The sequence below is a fragment of the Oxyura jamaicensis genome, chromosome 15 (assembly GCF_011077185.1).
Source record: "Oxyura jamaicensis isolate SHBP4307 breed ruddy duck chromosome 15, BPBGC_Ojam_1.0, whole genome shotgun sequence".
NCBI lineage: Eukaryota > Metazoa > Chordata > Aves > Anseriformes > Anatidae > Oxyura > Oxyura jamaicensis.
Window position 1 is genome coordinate 8,357,805 of NC_048907.1, and position 13,626 is coordinate 8,371,430.

Here is a 13,626-nt window from a genome sequence, read left to right on the forward strand (position 1 = left end):
TTCTATATAATATGGATGTTTTGTTAATTCCTCAGAGGTCTCTGAAAATGGAATCTGAAATGGTTCAACATAGGAAGAGGCAGAAAATGAAAAGAAAAGCAGAGCCAGGCACAGCTGGAGCAAAAAACGCCGCCCTGCATCCTGGTGTGCCAGCAACGCGTCCAGTGCACAGCAGCTGTGAAATCCCAGCGTGGGAGCTCACGAGCTGCAAGTAGCCAAATGATCCTGACAAAATTCTTACACCTAGCGGCTCTCTTGCTGGCACTGCAATAGTTGAGCATGGTTTTAGAGGTAACAACGTGTTTATTAGTGGGTGCTTGCACACATGATGTACATCGAACAATGCAGTGCTGGTTTAGTGTTGCCTTTCTGAGTGCTAAGATGACAGCAGCAGATCCCTCCCTGGCATACCTTCCTTAATAACTCCTTGCTCACTACTGTTTAAATTGAAAAAATATTTTATTCTTTAGACTCCCTGAGAAGACTTCTGAGTCACCAGTCACAAGAGCATAGTTTGAGAATCCTGTAGTAGCTAACTTAATGATAAGATTCAGCATGTCGAGTTGCAGTCTTTCAGGCATTAAGGCTGTGCCAGGGAATACATTAAAGATGATAATAGTTGAAAAATTTCTTTCCAGTATATTTGGAGCAGGAGATAGACCCCAGTAAACGAAATAAATCTTACCTGCCTGCACCCCATCGGCGTTATCAAGTCTTCCAATTAAAGAGAATAACTCTGTTGGTATCTTTGAAAGTCAGAATACTTTCCTCTTCTTTTCAACAATAATTCTCTGTCTTTCAGTAATAAGTTAAACAGGAATAAACAGTAGTGTCCCAAAGGATGCCTGTGCCTGGAGGCCAAGAATCATCTCTCATCAAGGACTGAGAGGTGGAAAGTTCCTGTTTAAATAAACTGAAGAGCTATTTGGGCATTAGAGACCTGAGGAAAATACTGCAGATACTGGGATCTGACTAGAAATAGTAAGCATTTCTATTTCAAACTATTTCACATCTGTGCATCAGCTAAATGCATTTATCTTATGGCAGCCCTAGGGCCATACCAGGTATAAAATCACAACCTCAATACTAGTGTCTGTCATATTCTAACTAAAAGTACAATAGCTGTGTAACTGTGTAAATAGCTGTATAACCGTGGTAAGCGTTATGGGATCTGCTCTTGTTGGAGCTACTGAGAATTTTTCCAGTATTGAGGATTTGGGGATGTGAAAAACATTAAAAAAAAAAAAAGTTATAAAAGTATTGAAAAGTCAGCAGGGTCCTTGAAAAACCTCTTTCAAGCAGCAACAAGGAATAGGTGAGATTGGTCTGATAAATAAGTGGTAACTAATTCTCAGCAAAGAATAAAGAGACTCCTGTGCCATCTTGTTTCTGTTTTTAGAAACTTTGCTTTAGTATGTGTCAAATTGTTATATCAAAGCAGCACTGACAATAATTGACATAGAACCTACAGCTAATACAACTGCACTAGCTTTGTTGTTATAATTTAGAAATGCAAGAAACAGATGATCTTTTTAAAAAATATATTTATTTGTCATTTTGGTACTAAATAAGACTGCCTGTGACATTCTGCTTGAAAGCAATGGGCTTAACCACCTAAATCATTTATGCCCCATGAGAAGATTAGTATCTAAATAAGTTGGAGATTCTGGTCTACAGAGTGTCTTTGTCAGAGTACCTCTGGAAGCCCTGGGAAGGACAGAGTTGACTGCGTTTCACATAGGGACAGCTTCCAAATTGAAAAATAAATACTGGATTCTGATTTTGTACAAGAATTATCTACAGGGTAAAATCAATAATTGACTAAGACAAGTACCCTACTTCTGATGGTTGTCAGCTTCTCCTGCAGTGAAAATAACCAAAACCACTGCGGTGATAGTTATGAAATATGCTCTCTGTTGTAGTAGTGAATAATCCATGATCCACATGTGGATTGCTGGTCATTCGCACGGCATCACAAGGTAGTGTCTAAAATGAAAGCAACTTTTCCTTCTTTTAATAAAACTGTATTCATACATTACCATATAAAAGAAAGCAAACAGTCAGAATGGTGGTAAAATAGAACCAATGCTGGCTTATAAAGATTTTCCTAGCTATAGTTGTTGCATATTCTTGCATGTTGGAGTACAAGCATTGATATTTTCTACGGTGTTTTTTTTTTTTCTTTTCCCATCAGAACTCCAGCTTTTTGCACCTCCCATATAATTAATCTTTGGTTTTCTAAGTTTGTAACTTATATTCATGATCATCTGATACACTTCAGTGTGCGAATGCATATTCACACGCGGGTTCAGCTGAACACAATGCATATTGATGACACAAATGAGGAAATTTATTTTACTTCTCTGGTAAAGTACATTTCCTTTATTCAGAGAGAGATTGTTATTAATTGTTAAAAGTAAAGATGGAAAATAACCCAGAAGATTTTTTTTTCCTTGTTCTTTTGGATAAAGAAGGAAATGTCATCCTGAAATTTATTAATTTCCTCCACAGGGAAGACTTTGCCAAAATGCAAGAGGGAAGGAAAACAATCTGACATATGTACTACTTGCTCCAAAGTCCTCAGATCAATTACTGAGAGAGAAAACTAAAGCCTTGAGATAACTACTCTCAGAAAGCTGAGCCTTAGCCATGAATTCCTACCCAATTTCACATTTTCCAGATGAAAATTTATCCTTTTTTGTCTTCTGGTCAGGAATGGAGACATGAAGTGATAGAATAAGATTAAAGGGACCAGTGCAGCCTTTTACCATAAGATACTGCTGAATTCACTGCTTCCACAAATACTGGTTATGAATTCAATCATTCACAGAAAGCAGTAGATTTAGTACATATGACACAGTCTATATGTTCAGAAGGTAACCTGGACTGGCACATCTGCAAGCACTAACTTAAATATCAGATTTGATGCTTAATACCAATAATGTATATCAAGAGTGCAGAAAGCGTTAACAATTACTATGGCAAGTTTCACTCACAGAAAAATTGATACTGTAAGGTGAACACATCTATCAGTTTTACAAATGTGCATGTGATTATTACTTACATTGTAGTAAGCTTTAGAGATTCCTATGGAGAAGGAAGGTCTGCTGAATCACAGAGGCTTGTTGTAAAGAAATGTGAGAGACAGCTCATTTCCCAAATGGGTTATGGACAGGGCAAAAGGAGTGGGTGGGAAGGAAAGAGGCCGAAAGCGGTTTAATTCTTCAGGTTGAAGAGCTGAGAACAAAGATCTGGTTTAGTGTCACAGTCCCAACATACTCTTGTGGCTTCCCAGCCAGTCTTGTGGCCAGAGGGCAGACACAAGCTGCTGACGCCCTGCCTGCTACGACCCTTGGGCTGCCCCCATTGCTGCAGAGGGAGATGGGGAGGCTGGCTGGGCCAAAGGCTGGCTGGCCAGCAGGGAGCTGTGCGCAGGCAGGTGGATTCCTCAGGGCCACGGCAGGTCTTGGAGTTGGTTGTGTTACTGTGGCATCTAACGCTTCCTGAGAGCTTGGAAGGTTGCCCTTTGGTGGACTGGTTTTACACTGGTAAAAAGGGTTTGAAAACTTTTAAGGCTAACTGTCTTACAAGGCTTTAAGGCAAGAGAAATACACAACTGCAAGTATTCCATTTTCAGAACTTCTGCTGAGAGAATAGTTGTGTTTGTTTGTTTGTTTTAAAAAATGTCTTCTCTTTTCGGACAGAAGGCTGAAAGACTAAAGCAATATTAATGAAGTTCAAGAAGTTCAATAGTTTCAATAAAGTTCATTTTGTTAGCTACCATAAATTTCTGTTTCTGTAAGACTATATCTGTGGAGCTGGTATTCTGCATTACTGTGTGGACTTCCTTTTTTCTATTTTCTTCATTGTTACAATTTTCTTCCATTTTTTTTGGTCTATTTTCTTCAATCTATTTTTTTTTTTTTGCTACTTTTAAAAATGACCTGGTAGAGAATTTCAAAGAAGAAACTGGTGAAACTGTAGCACCAACAAACCCACTGGTTGTGTTTCCTGATCTACCATGCTGGCAAAGCTGCAATAAGTTAATTTTATCTTACAGTTCACATTGCACGCAGTTGTGCCCAGACAAGCACAATTGAGTGGTTAGAACTGATAAAATCTCTAGGAAAAGAAGAATGCAGAACTGTAGGCAGGTTAAATCCTTTTCTGCTTCGAATGGTCTGGCTTGGCAATTTTGATCAAAATGAAGCTGGAGGAAATGCATCTCGATTAGACCAGTAGGCCCAGATGGCTGCACGACATGAGTGGAGCTGTATGGAAAGGCAGATAACGCTCCACTTCCCACACAGCCCTGCTGCCTTGCAGATTCCACTTTTTCTGTGGAAAGCCACATTCTTAAGGAAAACTACTTATACTACTCAATGAAAATTTCTTCCATTCTGGGTGAGGTTCTACAATAGGGCTTTCCAGTTTTTTAGTGCATATTTTAGTTCTGGCAATGAAAAATTCTTAGGTCTTAGTTGAGTACCAAGGTATGGGCTGCTCTCGGGGTGATTTGTGCTTTGAAGTGCTCCCCAGTAAAGGATGCTCTTGGGTTGAGAGCCCGATTCCTCCAGCGAGCTGTGAATCACAGATGTTGGCTGAAAGGAGTCTGTCACAAATAGCAACATGACTTAACAGTAAATACGCTTTCTGCCTAGAGATGTTTTCCTGAATGAAGATCTCCAGGTGAACGCATAAAGGTGTTCCTGTAAAATGACCTTTTTATCATGTATTTGTAAAACAACCAGGGCAGTAAGACCCGAGCAACAACAGTGAAATGACTCTGTTACTTAACCCGGCCTAAAATATTAGGTCTAGCTTCTGGAAACATGCCAGATTAAAAGGTATGCACTTGGGTAGTGCAACTGTAATGTGCTTATATTTAAGAACATTACATACAGTGTATTCAAAACATTATGACCTGAAGCAGAGAGTCATATTTGCAACAGTTATAAGAGACAGCAGCAGCTATTTAATCACCTGATGAAATTACTGCCATTTTATATCATGTTTTGAAAACCAACACGGATACAAATAATTCTGAAAGCTACGTTAACTGAAAGATGTGATAGGGTGTTTATCCATTTAGTCAGTTCAGGCGAAGTTAGCACACTGTACTGGCTCCATCACCCAGTTAGTCAGTAAGGGATTCCAGTGGCATCTAACGCCAATTCAGCCATCCTTGGGTACCTGAGGCATTTGTCTGGGACTGCTGGGTATGACATAAGGCCATCAGGACACTTGACCATTTCTAAGGTGCAGCAGGAGGTGGATGGGATACCCTTGAAAGCTGAAAGTGGTACCAGAGACTTGTGTCTGGGACCACTTTTGGAGACTTGTGTCTGGAGGCCAAACTGCTGCCTGAGTCACTGCCATTTGTTTGTTGAATCGATCTTGTGCATGCCAGGGAGAGAGCAAGAGCTCTCTTTTAAAGGAGTGGCAAATCACAAAAAATCAGAAGTCACATTTACTTATTTCTCTATTAGTTTATCACCAACATAGTCCTAGACCGAACTGGCCTTTGTGCAGTTTTTCACCCCTCTCTGAAACTGCTTTGCTAGGAGCAGTGACCAGTTACAGCCAGCTGAAAGCACTGCTTTGTGCATCTCTGCCAGTGACCACCGGTTGGTGGTGGGGTGTATGTATGTGTTATCTTTATGGAGATACAAAATTAGCTATGGCCTAACATGGAGAAGGCGTACAATTATTAAAATTCCATTACTTAAACCTGACTGCAGCCATCCAGTTATCTACAGAACTGCTCTGGCTTCTAAAGCCCCTGTAGTAAAGCTATGCGAGTGTCCACAGCTCCATTTCTGTAGCTTCCCAGAATTACCTCTGTATCCTCAAACAAAATTTGCAGCCTTTTTTAAACTACCAACTTCTTTTTCCTGTTAATCAGATATTACAAGGTAATGCAATTGAAAAAAAATAGTGCCTGCTGAAATTGTAGCTACAGCTCGTGGTTCCTACACGAAGTAAAACTATCATCTGTAAAGGATATAAAGAAATATGAAATTAGATTAAAATTATTTTTCTAAGCATCTATTAATATATATACATAATTATTTTAAGGCCCCAGTTTGATGCTTTTTCAAGTAGGGGCAAAAACATCAGTGAAAAAAATAAACCGAAATCAAGACATTGCCTCTTATTTTATATTGTAAAAAATAAACAAAACCTAAATGCCTGCTTGTAACCTCAGGTGGGAAAGACCTACTTTCAACTCACTGCTTCAATGAATATTTAATCATTCATGCAAAGTGCAAAACCTTCAATCAGGAAGACTGGAGGAGGGAAAAGGGTATCCCAAGAGTAACCTAGAGCCTGTTGCTCAGAGCACTTTAATAGGACATCTGAGGCTGTTTGTTTGTTTGTTTGTTTGTTTTAAAAGCTTTGGTTTCAAAAAATATTTTTTTTCTGTTGAAAATTTATTTGCTAAAATAATTTCTGGCACTCTTTAATTGCATCTCCTTGGGTGCAATTCCCTAAGGATCTGTATGTTTCAATCTCAAGTGATTTTGTCAGTTGTTCACATTTCACTGATCTTTCATTCTGTGCTGTACTAAATGATCCCCTGTTTCTTTTGGGGTTAAAGTTTGAGATGTGTTCCACCCCCACCCCCCCTCCTTCCCTTACCCTTGATAACGAAGAATGAGGAAAGAATATATATATATATATTTCTTACCTCCTTCATCTTATTCATGGTATCTCTATAGCATTCTTCACATGGAGGTTCTGAAGGAGTTAGGGCCCACGTACCCAGCTCAAAGCTTATGAGAAGTGAGCACTGCTGTGAAGTTAAGTGCACAGGAAAGCCAGCATATCTTTCAGGGCTCTAGGCAAGTCTCCAAGCAGCTGTCCACCAGCTGCTGGATTTAATGCTTTTTTTTCTAGACTTGGCTTCAGTGGCAAGTGCTGATTCAGCAGCCAAGCCAATGAATGTGAACTGCAGATAAAGTAGGTATAATAAAGCCATGAAGGAATGTAGAGGCACTTACATTTTTAGGGTTTGGTTGGTTTTTCTTTTTTATTTTTTTGTCTGTTGGAAAACTAAAGAAGTCCTTCTCTTTAGTCGTGGTGTCAGCTGTAATCCATTATCTGGGCTCACATTCTCAAATATCTCCCATGAAGGAGATAGGAAGATTAAACAGTTGATATGAAGTGAAGCCCTCTGCTACCTGAAGGATATGAGAACAAGATAAAAAGGCGAAAACCTGGTAGAAAGTGAATTTTCATCCTAAGTGATAAAGTGAAAGGAGTTCATGCTGATACCACCTCCTGGAAGGTGCATTCATGATTTTTTCCCCACATCTCACAGCCACTGGTATAAAGCAACAATTTGCCAGATATTTATAAGTATCAGATTCCAGTCATCTGCACTTGATGCTATTTTAACATCTTCCAGGTGAGAAAAAGGGTTAAAAATAAAAATATAGCCTTTTTATTCTTCTCTAAATGTTCTGTTCAGTTCTTCACGCTCAAAGAGAATCACAGACCTGCCTATAAATATCTAACCCAGATATACAATTGCTTGTTAAAAAGAGGGTGTTTGGTAGAAAATTAAATGAAATAGAAAACGTCTTTTATTATATTTTTATTACAGACCAGATGTGGCCTCTCAGTTTTCCCTCTATCATTTGGAGATGTACATTCACCAAGAACATTGTATGTGTGCTTATAAATATTTTGATCTTGTCATGGTATAATAAGGGTAATTGATTAGAAAAATCCCTATGGGATTTTGCACTTAAGAGCACGTTTCTGTTCTAGCACTATTGTCTTCAAACTAAGCGTGTGTGAATGCATCTATTTTGATTGATCCCAACCAGAAAGCAACAGTAAACAAGCAAGGACTTGGCTTTTGGTCAATGAGCTGCACTGGCAGGCTGAGTGATCCTTGTGCAGCTGGGAGTTCCAGTAGGCTGCGTGCTAGAAGCTGCACACCAACAGCCAAATGCCGCTCCCCTCACATTAAAACCTGCTCTGAAACAGCAAAAAACGTGCAACCTGTCTGACATGGAAGAGAGAGCAGAGATCCTGTCAGCTCATCACTGTTTCTTCAAACTACTAGGCAAATCACTACTTCCAGGCAAAAAAGGTAACATAAACTATTCATTTTCAGTATATATGTGTATATCTTCAGGCTGCCTATGTAGAAGAATACCATTTAGAGCACTGAGCTAAAGAAATATGTTTTGACACCCCATCTGACATTGGGATGTATGCTATTTTGAGCCATATATTTCCCTTCAAGTTCCTCTGGGGGCTTAGCAACATGTAGTGCAATCAACATGAGCTGAAAGGCCCTGAGTGAGAGGTTCTGGGTACAGGACAAGGTGCAGTTGAAGAAAACAGACATATCTGCTGCTTTGTTTTTTGGAGGAGTTGGGTTTTAACTCTGCCATTAATGAACAGCAAGCTCCCCTACTGCGGTGTTGAAACAAAACCACCCAACTTCTCAGAGGACAACCCACCCTGTTACTGTGTGCTGTGTGCTCATGACCCTTCCTGTACAACACCTGATCTACTGTTAGGTGCCTCCCACAAAACTGCAAGATAGCAAGCGTTTTGTTTTATCAGTGAAAAGTACTGAAAGTGCTGAAAGCTCTAGAGAGCATGTGAACGAAGATCCCGGGATGATGGCAGTTGATGATGATTTTTCTACCGAGGTTGGTAAATGTGTGGAAGATGCTTTTCTCAGATATGAAGTACTATACTGAAGATACACGTAATGCGACAGTTTCTATAGTAACTACTTGTTCTTTATGGAGGAGCAGATTAAACCTGTACACCTTGTTATTCTTTCATCCTATTATCTAGACTACTCAGCTACCACAGATGTGCTGCTCTGTTCCATTCCCTTGCCAACGGAACTATGTCAGGGCTTTACGCACCTGCAAGCAAAGAGTGCCTTTGGGACACAAAGCGCTCTTGGAACGTAACTGACCGCTGCCTGATCCTATGAAAGTGTCAAAGGATGCAGACACATTGCGAGATATCAGAAGCTAAAATTTCAAAATTAAGTTGTAGAGATGAAAAGGTGATTGATCACCTTTTTAAAAAATTATTATTAAGATGGGGCACATTTATGATTTGAACACTGCCATTTTGCTGGGAAAACAAGGCCAGTTATGGGCATGACATTTCTGTTCGGAATGCTAGGAGTTCACCAGACTAACTTTGTCAGTGGGGTACTTGCATGGCGCAAACAAGACCTCAGATGTGTTACCCCCAGGAACCACATGGTACACCGATTCCTAGCTCTTATTTCTGTGCAAGAAAAAATAATGTTGCTACCTTGTGTTTTACACTAAAACATTTCATTGTTATAATTCCTGATAATCTCAGCACTGCAAGTGGTATCATTTACAGGAGTCGGATGCTTTCTGCACTGCGTTAGACTCGTGGAAAAAATGCCTGCGTTCCACCTATGCCTGAGCGCAGCCGTTGCCGTCTCCAGCAGAAATGCATCAGCAATAAATCGCGGTTATGAAACTGGCGGGGCAGGGAGGCATCATCGCTGCGTGGCCGGGGCTGCAGGCTCCGCAGCGCAGCCAGCGTGGCAAGGCGGCTCGGAGGAGAAAGACGCCAGGTGAAGACGACGCAGGACGCGGAGAGGGTAAATCCGCGGAGGAGGAGGAGGGTGGTCAGCGCTACCTGCAAAAGCCCCACCGCGCGGTGCGGGACGCGCACGGAGCCCCCTGCCCGGTGCCGGGGCCGGGAGGGGAGCAGGCACGGGCGGCGCCGGGCGCTCGACCCCCGCGGGTACGCGCGGCGGGGCCCCCGCGGGCACGCGCGCCCCCGCCCCAGGAGCCGCCCGCGGGGCCCCGCCGTTGCCACGGCAACGGGTGCTCGCCGCCCCCGGCTCCTCCTCTCCCCCCCCTCCCCGCGCCCCCAGCCCCGAGCGCCTCCTGCCTGCCGCCGGGGCACGGCGAGCGCGCCCGCTGCCGCATTTTGGGGGGGGGAGAGGGGGGAGAGAAAAAACCAAAAAAAAAAAGGCTTTTGGATGTTGTGTTCCTGGAGGAAAGCGGGGAGGCGCTGGCTCTGCCTCCTGCTCGCGCCGCGGGGGTAGCGTCTGCGGCCGCGGATGTACGGGGGGCCGGGGAGGCGGCGGCGGGGGCGAGCGCCCGCCCCGATGGACTGAGCGGCGGCCAGGCGAGGCGAGGTGGGTGAGCGAGCGAGCGGCCGCGGTCCTCTTGCCCTCCCTGGCAGGTCGGTGCTCCGAACCTCACGCTCCGGGCGGCTCCGAAAGGCGAGGGGGCTCCCGCGGGGAAAGGCGCAGCTCGGGGAGGCGGCGGGCGATGGCTGGGGCGGCGGGTCCGGCCCGATGACCTTCTCCGGGGGTACCGGCCTCCCCTCGGCGGCCGCTGCCGCTGCAGCCCGCTCCCGTCCCCGCAGAGCCGCCGTCGCCCTGCCCTAGCCCAGCTCCAGGGCCGCTGGCAGCCCCTAGGAACCTCCGCCGGGAGCTGCCGGGGACGGCCCCGGCTGGCGCCGAGAGGATGCTCGTGGGGCTCGGAGGGGCCGGGGGGCTCGGTGGGGCCCGGGGCTCTGCCTCTGCCCTGCGCCCCACGTGCCGAGCAGGGCGAGGTTGCAGCCCGTTAACCTGCACCTGTGGACGGCTCCAGCCGCAGCTGCCAAGCGCAAGTTTTTTTTGGTACGTTCGCTTCTGCGTTTCGGGTGAGCGAAGGATGCACGCAAAGCCGGCACCTCGATGTCAGCCTGCCGACCGACAGCAAGTGTGCGGCCGCTTCATTTCTGGTACTGCCACTGATCTGAGCCGGGTTTGGCTGTTTCACTGCAGAAGCTGCTTGTAATACGTTCTCACAGTGTTTGCTCTGGAGGCTACTGACCGATCTCAGCAGTATTTTCCTGTGCAAGATCGGTGAAAAACTCGCTGGATTGCCATTCAGCATTTCTTTATATCTCTATACTCGCCCATACTGTTGTGCCCATGATTTGTTTTTTATTTGGGCTCCATGTTTCGCGCCACTGTGGGTCACACCCTTCGGGCGGCCGTCAGAATTTCTCCTGCAAAGGTTACAGCAGCAGGTCAGGTAGAAGGCCACAGTATCACAAATGCTTACTTGTGGATCATAAAGGAGTAAAATTGAGCATGTATTTTGTGCTTCCTTAGGAAAAATTGTGGCTAACTTTGTGGATGGAGATGTTTGAAGTCCAAGTTGATGCCTTAAGTGCTGTTATAGGCAGAAGCAGTGGCTTTTCAACAGGGCACATATTTGCTAACGGAAGAGATACAGGTATAGGGATGCAGCTCTGCAGAACAGAGAGGTTTTGCTGTTAACTTGTCTGTCTCCATCAAATCGTTTGGTTGGAAGCTGTCACCGAGAAGCACAGATGCCTGTCCTTGGGTAGAGGACATTATTACAGGCTAGGCCTGTGTGTACAGAAGGATGAAGTTCCAGTCTTCAGCAAGCCAGTGATGAGTGAAATCAAGAGAACATCTTAGCTATATGGAGTATTTAGAATAAAATCTTGTACCTCCCATTACAAAAGCACTGACTTGCATTTTCAAAGAACCCCATTTTGCCTGTATATGCATGCACACAGAATAAAAAAAGGCAGATGAATTCCATGTAAGGCCACAGAGATTTCATTCTGGCAATGGGCCTTACAGAGGTGAATAAACTCTGCTACATAAAGAATGTGCCACCTCTGTCTGAGGACTATGGTCTTAGCACTGCACTGGCCACTGGTGGAGCAAGGTGAAGGACTCTTCCGGAGGCATTGTTGTTTTGAAGTCAGATTTCGGAAGCTTTTGGTGCAGCTCAGTGTTTCAGCTACAGGCCTTGGGTTTGAATGTAACTATGATAATCTAAAAATAACCAGCCAGGTAGTGCTGGAGAACTGAAGTGAAAGTGTTCTGGTTGTCTCAGTCTGGATTACATATTAATGGAATAAGGTATATTACATTTTAAGAAATCTAGGATAAAACAGAAGACAATAATTTCTCCCTTCTTCTTAAGGAATCTACCTGCTGCGATGTGGGGAAGGGGATAAGCAGAGGGATAAGGATAACAGAAAATTCAGTAGCCAATAACAGCTTAAATCCTTCAATGGTGAAGTCAGCTCTTCCTCTCCAACCTAAGCAGATAATGATTTTGACAGCAGATAGAGTCTTTCATGACATGTAGTGGTGAGGCAATATAAAGGAATCGTGTCTCCCCTTTTCTCCTGAATTAAAGAAAAATGCCGTCTATTCTTTTGGGCTAAATCACCATAATTCCACTTATTTCATATTCTCCAGATATTTGTAACTGAGAATAAGAACTGAATCTGAGTAACTCTGCATAAAGGTTTGGTCCTGCTTTCACGGGAGTCATTGGAAGTTTTGTCACTAATGTCAGTGGGACAGAGCCCAGGCTCAATACGAGCATGCACTTTCACCAATCAGATTCTCCCATGCCCTCTAGGATCAACAATGTTGAACAGTTTTATAGCAGACTTCAGTGAGGTCATGGTCTCAATGACAAATTCAGTAACTCTTTACCGGCATCGCAAGCTTTATTTTATAAATTGTCAATGATTATTAATCATGTTCTTGTAAATGAGAAAATTGTAGGGTCATTGCTAAAACACTGGCCTCCCATAAATGCCGGTAATGCTGATGTTACCCACCTCCAGCAGTAACAGCCTACTACAGGAGCAGTTAAATATTTTATTTTATCTAAGATAACTCTTAAATCAAAACCCTTCAAAATCAAAATACTGGCATAATTAGATATTATTTATACTCGGTGAGATAAATTGTCCTATTTTTATTTAAAAAACAAGATTAAATTATGTTTCTTGTGGTCCCCAAGGTATCCAGAGTAAACCCACGTTCATTAATAGTCACAATAGATTCACTCCAGTCTACCTGAGAGGAGAATTTGATTTGATATAACAATTATGTTAAAGTCCATATTTTTATTAAACTTTACAGAATCTAAGAATGGTGATTAAGAAGCCCAAAATTCAACAAAATAACAAATTTTGTTTCAAAATAACAAAAGGGAAAAACTAGACCGATCCAACACAAATAAAATTGACTCCCTTCTCAAAGTCCCCTTGCAGTTTCAGGTCCATGGAATACATAGAACACGACAGAAGGGTGAAATTCAGCTCCTATTTAATCTCCTATTAAATCTGGAGTTGCCACAAATTAGCAATTTAAGTCATCCTAGCTTTATACCAGTGTAATCAAGAACATAATTTAACCCTTGAAATGAAAGCTAGAGAGAAAACAAGCTTCTCTCTCAACTGTTGCTTTTCATTAACACTGAAAGGCATTGGTGAAATAGGATGGAAGGAATAGATTATTGAATGGCCATCATTTCAATTCATCTTTTTTTTTTTTTTTTTTAGACTTCTGTAGCTCACATTATCTGTCATGCAGCAGAAACTCAGCTCTCTCCAGAATCCCATTTTATTATTTAGCATTGGACACGTATATTTAGAGAATACAGTTTTATCCAACAAATCCTATTTTCCTCTGCCCTTGTTTTCTCACTAAGCCCCTTACACCAGAAGCCTGTTTCTGGTCTGGATTGCTAAGTCATCACATCAAAAAGACAAGTGTGATAACATTTCCAGACAATTCCATGCTACAGAAATAGCCTG

At 42.9% G+C, this 13,626-nt stretch overlaps 2 protein-coding genes across 3 annotated transcripts in view; one reads left to right on the top strand and one right to left on the bottom strand.

The window, feature by feature from the left end:
- Positions 1 to 13,626, top strand: part of SLC5A1 (solute carrier family 5 member 1) — a 74,829-nt gene that overhangs the window by 42,353 nt on the left and 18,850 nt on the right. Inside the window, exon 16 of one of the 2 annotated variants that reach the window (XM_035340432.1) lies at positions 9,379 to 9,625. The exons of the other annotated variant lie outside the window; for it this stretch is intronic. The gene's annotated coding sequence lies outside the window, so the exon portion shown is untranslated. The remainder of the gene's footprint in view (positions 1 to 9,378; positions 9,626 to 13,626) is intronic. 2 annotated transcript variants of the gene reach the window in all.
- Positions 1 to 13,626, bottom strand: part of RSPH14 (radial spoke head 14 homolog) — an 89,370-nt gene that overhangs the window by 6,847 nt on the left and 68,897 nt on the right. The gene's annotated exons all lie outside the window — the stretch shown is intronic.